The sequence below is a fragment of the Impatiens glandulifera genome, unplaced genomic scaffold (genome assembly GCF_907164915.1).
Source record: "Impatiens glandulifera unplaced genomic scaffold, dImpGla2.1, whole genome shotgun sequence".
Taxonomy (NCBI): domain Eukaryota; kingdom Viridiplantae; phylum Streptophyta; class Magnoliopsida; order Ericales; family Balsaminaceae; genus Impatiens; species Impatiens glandulifera.
In genome coordinates this window covers 119,469-126,612 of record NW_025919126.1, presented here as the reverse complement: position 1 = coordinate 126,612, position 7,144 = coordinate 119,469, and positions in this window count along the sequence as shown.

Below are 7,144 nucleotides of genomic sequence, written 5' to 3'. Positions count from 1 at the left end.
AATTATTTTCATTTTTTATGGGGAAAAAGTCAAAACCGAGGGTTTTTTTGAAAAACTTTCGCAATTACCCCATTTCCAATAATTAGAATTATTTTAAGATTATTTGGAAAGAGTCAAATCCAAAGTTTTTTGAAAAACTTTCTCAATTACCCCCTTTCCAACAATTAAAATTATTTTCAGTTTTTATGAGGAAAAAGTCAAAACCGAAGGTTTTTGAAAAACTTTCGCAATTACCCATTTCCCAACACTTAGAATTATTTCAGCTTTTTATAGGGAAAAAGTCAAAATCGAAGGTTTTTTTGAAAACCTTAGCAATTAACCTCTTCCCAACACTTAGAATTATTTTCATTTTTTATACGGAATAAGTCAAAACCGAGGATTTTTTGAAAAAACTTTCGCAATTACCTTTTCCCAACACTTAGAATAATTTTCAGTTTTTTATGGTGAAAAAGTTAAAATTAGAATTATTTTCAGTTTTTATAGGAAAAAAGTCAAAATCGAGGGTTTTTTGAAAAACTTTCGCAAGTACCCTTTCCAATACTTAGAATTATTTTAAGATTTTTTGGAAAGAGTCAAAATAGAGGGTTTTTGAAAAACTTTCTCAATTACCCATTTCCCAAAACTTAGAATTATTTTCAGTTTTTATGGAAAAAAGTCAAAACCAATGGTTTTTTTGAAAATCCTTCGCAATAACCTAATTCCCAACACTTAGAATTTTTTTTTAATTTTTATGGAGAAAAAGTCAAAACCGATGGTTTTTTAAAAAACTTTCACAATTACCCCCTTCCAAATACTTAGGGGTGCTTGGTTCAAATAAAGGAATGAGGATAGGATTGAGATTGATAGATGTGTGGAATGGGAATGGGTATAATTGATAGAAGTGTAGTGTTTGGTTAAGAGTTTTAATCAATCTCATTACCATTGATAACGTTAACGTTTGGATTTATAAGAGAAAAGTTATAAATATAATTTTGTTATTAAAATTATGATTATTTTTATTTTTATTTTATTAAATTAAAAATATAAAATATTATTATTTTTATAACATAATTATTTAAAATATATAAAATATTTAAGTGACATAATTTAATAAAATATAAATATCTAATATTTTTTATGTTAATTATATTTTGTCAAAATAAAAATACTTAGAAAAAAAATTAAAAAATGTTGAATATTTCAATTTTTTACTAATTATAAATAAATAATTAACTATTAAATATAAATAATATAAGACAAAGTCTTTCAAATATTATATACTTTAAGTTAAATATAATATTTTATTTAATAATGTATTATAACATGGTATAATTTTTTTAATAATATTTTTTATTAAAATATTTTATATTTAATTTTTTAATATTTTTTATATAAAATTTTTATTTTATTTTTAGTTTTATATTTTTATATTTTAATTAATTAATTTTAATTATATTATTATTAGTTATTGTAATTATTACTAAAATTTTATTTTAAATAATTCCTTAATATTATTTAAATAATTGAAATTATTTATTTATAAATAAATAAAATTTATTATTATGTTAATTATAAAATATAAATAATATTATAATTATAAGAGAGAAAATAGGAGAGTGGAGATAATGGGAGAGAAAGTGTATGCTCCGAATGGGATTCATTCCTCCCAATTTAGAGAGGATTGGATGATTCCTGAGTATCTGGGAATCAAATCAATATCCTGGAATTAAAACCACCAACTAAACATCTCATTTTATTCCCTTTCCCATCCTGAGTAAAAAACCACGTGCCAAACATGCCCTTAGAATTATTTTCAGTTTCTTTTGGAAGAGTCAAAACCGATGGTTTTTTAAAAACCTTCGCATTTAACCTTTCCCAATACTTATAATTATTTTAAGATTTTTTGGAAAGATTCAAAACTGAATGTTTTTTTGAAAAACATTCGCAACTACTCATTTCCCATCACTTATAATTATTTCCAGTTTTTATGGACAAAAAAGTTAAAACCGAAGGTTTTTTGAAAAACTTTCGCATTTACCCATTTTCCAACACTTAGAATTATTTTCAGTTTTTATAGGGAAAAGGTCAAAACAGAGGTTTTTTGAAAAACTTTCGCAATTACCCTTTTCCTAACACTTAGAATTACTTTTAGTTTTTATGGGGAAAAAGTCAAAACCAAGGATTTTTTGAAAAACTTTCTCAATTATCCCATTTTAAATACTTAGAATTATTTTAATATTATTTGAAAAGAGTAAAAACCGAGGGTTTTTTGAAAAAGTTTCGCAATTACCTTCTTCCCAACACTTAGAATTATTTTTAGTTTTTATGGAAAAAAGTCAAAACCGAGGGTTTTTTGAAAAACTTTCGCAATTACCCCTTCCCAACACTAAGAATTATTTTCAGTTTTTATGGGGAGAAAGTCAAAACCGATAGTTTTTTTTGAAAAACTTTCGCAATTACCCCCTTCCCAACACTTAGAATTATTTTTAGTTTTTATGGGGGAAAACAAATAACCGAGGGATTTTTTTGAAAAAGCTTCGCAATTACCCCTTTCCCAACACTTAGAAAAATTTTCAGTTTTTTTGGAAGAGTCAAGACCGAGGATTTTTTTTTTAAAACCATCGCAATTACCCATTCCCAATAATTAGAATTATTTTAAGATTTTTATCGAAAGAGTTAAAACCGAGGGTTTTTAAAAACTTTCGCAATTACTCCCTTCCCAACATTTAGAATTATTTTCAATTTTTATGGGAAAAAAGTCAAAACCGAGGGATTTTTGAAAAACTTTCGCAATTACCCATTTCCCAACACTTAGAATTATTTTTTAGTTTTTATGGGGAAAAAGTGAAACCGAGGGTTTTTTGAAAACTTTCACAATTACCCATTTTCCAACACTTTGAATTATTTTTAGTTTTTATGGGGAAAAAGTCAAAACAAAGGGTTTTTTGAAAAAATTTCGCAATTACCCTTCCCCACACTTAGAATCATTTTCAGTTTTTATGGAAAATTCAAAACCAATGGTTTTTTGAAAAACTTTCGCAATTACCCTTTCCAAATACTTAAAATTATTTTAAGATTTTTTGGAAAAAGTCAAAATAAAGGGTTTTTTTTATAAACTTTCGCAATTACTAATTTCAAAACTTAGAATTATGTTTCAGTTTTTATGAGGAAAAAGTGAGGATTATATTTGAAAAACCTTCGCAATTAACCTCTTCCCAACATTTAGAATTATTTTCAGTTTTTATGTGGAAAAAGTCAAAACCGAGGGTTTTTTGAAAAACTTTCGCAATTACCCTTCCTAATACTTAGAATTATTTTAAGATCATTTGGAAAGAGTCAAAACCAAGGGTTTTTAAAAAACTTTCGCAATTACCCCTTCCCGACACTTAAAATTATTTTCAGTTTTTATGGGGAAAAGTCAAAATCGATGGTTTTTTGAAAAAAACTTTCGCAATTACCCATTTCCCAAAACTTAGAATTATTTTCATTTTTTATGTTGAAAAAGTCAAAATCGAGAGTTTTTTGAAAAACCTTCGCAATTAACCTCTTCTCAACACTTAGAATTATTTTTATTTTTTATGCGAAATAAGTCAAAACCGAGGGTTTTTTGAAAAACATTCGCAATTACCCCTTACCAATACTTAAAATTAAATTAAGATTTTTTGGAAAGAGTCAAAATAGAGGGTTTTTGAAAAACTTTCGCAATTTCTCATTTCCCAAAACATAGAATTATTTTCAGTTTTTATGGGGAAAAAGTCAAAACCAAGGGTTTTTTTGAAAACCTTCGCAATTACCCTCTTCCCAACACTTAGAATTATTTTCAGTTTTTATAGGGAAAAAATCAAAATCGAGGGTTTTTTTGAAAAACCTTAGCAATTACCCTCTTCCCAACACTTAGAATTATTTTCAGTTTTTATGGGGAAAAAGTCAAAAATGAGGGTTTTTTGAAAATATTTCGAAATTACCCCCAATCCAATACTTAGAATTAATTAAAGATTTTTTTGGAGAGAATCAAAATAGAGGGTTTTTGAAAAACTTTCGCAATTACCCATTTCCTAAAACTTAGAATTATTTTAAGATTGTTTGGAAAGAGTCAAAGCCGATGATTTTTTGAAAAACTTTTGCATTTACCCCCTTCCCAACACTTGGAATTATTTTTAGTTTTTTTGAAAAACCTTCGCAATTACCCTTTCCCAATACTTATAATTATTTTAAGATTATTTGGAAAGATTCAAAACTGAAGGTTTTTTGAAAAACTTTCGCAATTACCCATTTCCCAACACTTATAATTATTTTCAGTTTTTATGGGCGAAAAAGTCAAAACCGAAGGTTTTTTAAAAACTTTCGCAATTACCCATTTTCAAACACTTAGAATTATTTTCATTTTTTATGGTTAAAAAGTCAAAATCGAGAGTTTTTTGAAAAACCTTCGCAATTAACCTTTTCTCAACACTTAGAATTATTTTTAAGATTGTTTGGAAAGAGTCAAAGCCGATGATTTTTTGAAAAACTTTTGCATTTACCCCCTTCCCAACACTTGGAATTATTTTTAGTTTTTTTGAAAAACCTTCGCAATTACCCTTTCCCAATACTTATAATTATTTTAAGATTATTTGGAAAGATTCAAAACTGAAGGTTTTTTGAAAAACTTTCGCAATTACCCATTTCCCAACACTTATAATTATTTTCAGTTTTTATGGGCGAAAAAGTCAAAACCGAAGGTTTTTTAAAAACTTTCGCAATTACCCATTTTCAAACACTTAGAATTATTTTCATTTTTTATGGTTAAAAAGTCAAAATCGAGAGTTTTTTGAAAAACCTTCGCAATTAACCTTTTCTCAACACTTAGAATTATTTTTATTTTTTATGCGGAATAAGTCAAAACCGAGGGTTTTTTGAAAAACATTCGCATTTACCCCCTTCCCAATACTTAAAATTAATTTAAGATTTTTTGGAAAGAGTCAAAATAGAGGGTTTTTAAAAAACTTTCGCAATTTCCCATTTCCCAAAACTTAGAATTATTTTCAGTTTTTATGGGTAAAAAGTCAAAACCAAGGGTTTTTTTGAAAACCTTCGCAATTACCCTCTTCCCAACACTTAGAATTATTTTCAATTTTTATAGGGAAAAAGTCAAAATCGAGGGTTTTTTTGAAAAACCTTCGCAATTACCCTTTTCCCAAAACTTAGAATAATTTTCAGTTTTTATGGGGAAAAAGTCAAAAACGAGGGTTTTTTGAAAAACTTTCGCAATTACCCCTTCCCAATACTTAGAATTAATTTAAGATTTTTTGGAAAGAATCAAAATAGAGGGTTTTTGAAAAACTTTCGCAATTACACGTTCCCAATACTTATAATTTTTTTCAGTTTTTATGGGCGAAAAAGTCAAAACCGAAGGTTTTTTAAAAACTTTCGCAATTACCCATTTTCAATACTTAGAATTATTTTAAGATTATTTGTTAAGAGTCAAAACCGAGGGCTTTTTGAAAAAGTTTCGCAATTACCCCCTTCCTAACACTTATAATTATTTTCAGTTTTTATTGGCGAAAAAGTCAAAACCGAAGGTTTTTGAAAACTTTCGCAATTATCCATTTTCAAACACTTAGAATTATTTTCAGTTTTTATGGGGAAAAAGTTAAAACAGAGGGTTTTTTTTGAAAACCTTCGCAATTACCCTTTTCCTAACACTTAGAATTTTTGTTAGTTTTTATGGAGAAAAAGTCAAAACCAAGGGTTTTTTGAAAAACTTTGATAGGATCGGCTTTATCGATAGAGACGGATGTCTGGCTAAGGATGAAGGCTTATGAAAAACGGTTTGATAGAAATTTTGTTAAGGATTAATATCTCTTTCTATTCTACGCAAACTTGTGTAAACACTTGAAACAAACTCAAGGCGGAATTGTTTACTTGGGTTTGAAGCACAAGATGAAATATGAAAAGATGACAGAAATGAAGAACACAACAGTTTGTTTATGGATGTTCGGAGAAATCTCCTACGTCACCCCGTCTTCCAACCACTGGAAGGATTCTCTATAATATGATGAGAATGAAATACAGTTTACACACACTTAGCTCACTATTGAACAGAACACTTTCTGTTCAATTACAAGATGAAGAATATCACTCAGCTAAAGGTGCTTTGATTCTAGCTCTCTCTCGATTCACACACAGTACAATCAGAAAGAAGCTTCACATAATAAGTTCAGTAAGCAAGATGATTGAGTAGTTTCTATCTCTGCAAAATCAGATTGCTTGTTCATTTGTAATCGCTTGTTCGTAAAACAAAATCTCAAGATTGTTAAGGCCGATTGTTCATTTGTAATCGCTTGTTCGTAAAACAAAATACTAAGCAGGAGCTAACGGTCAAATATTCAAGAATGATACGTGGCACTCTTCCATTGGAAAGGCTCCATTGTACACAGAAAGTTCTGACCACACAAGGATTGTGGCCGTACAGAACTAGTAGTGCGCCGAATATTCCATCAGGGATGTACCTGCAAAACGGGTAATGTGAGGAAAATTCTCTTACGTGGCATTCCTTGATTGGATGCATATAGCTGCTGTACTAATCTTCATAGAAAGTGGAGCAGGAGTAGGGTACAACTATAGCACGTGGGTAGGATATATGCTAGATTCAAGCGTACTGTTTAAACTGAGCATTAGACGTATTTCAGTTAGACGGATTGTGAAAATTAGTCTAATGAAATAGGTCAACTCCTTCTAATGAAAAACGTCTACTAGACCGCCTGGTCTAATAGAATTAGACTCGCGTCTAATTACAATAACCATTAGACATGCACGTCTAACTCCACTGAGTTAGACTGCCACGTCTAATTCTGGTTCTACCTCAGACTAATCTGAAGGAGTTAGACGCACGTCTAACTTTCACTAATTAGACCACACGTCTAATTATTCAATAACCATTAGACCGGCACGTCTAACTCCACTAAGTTAGACTGGCACGTCTAATTTCGGTTCTACCTCATACTTGTCTGAAGGAGTTAGACGCACGTCTAACTTTCACTAATTAGACTGCCCGTCTAATTATACAATAACCATTAGACCGGCACGTCTAACTCCACTGAGTTAGACTAGCACGTCTAATTCCGGTTCTACCTCAGACTTATCTGAAGGAGTTAGATGCACGTCTAACTTTCACCAATTAGAC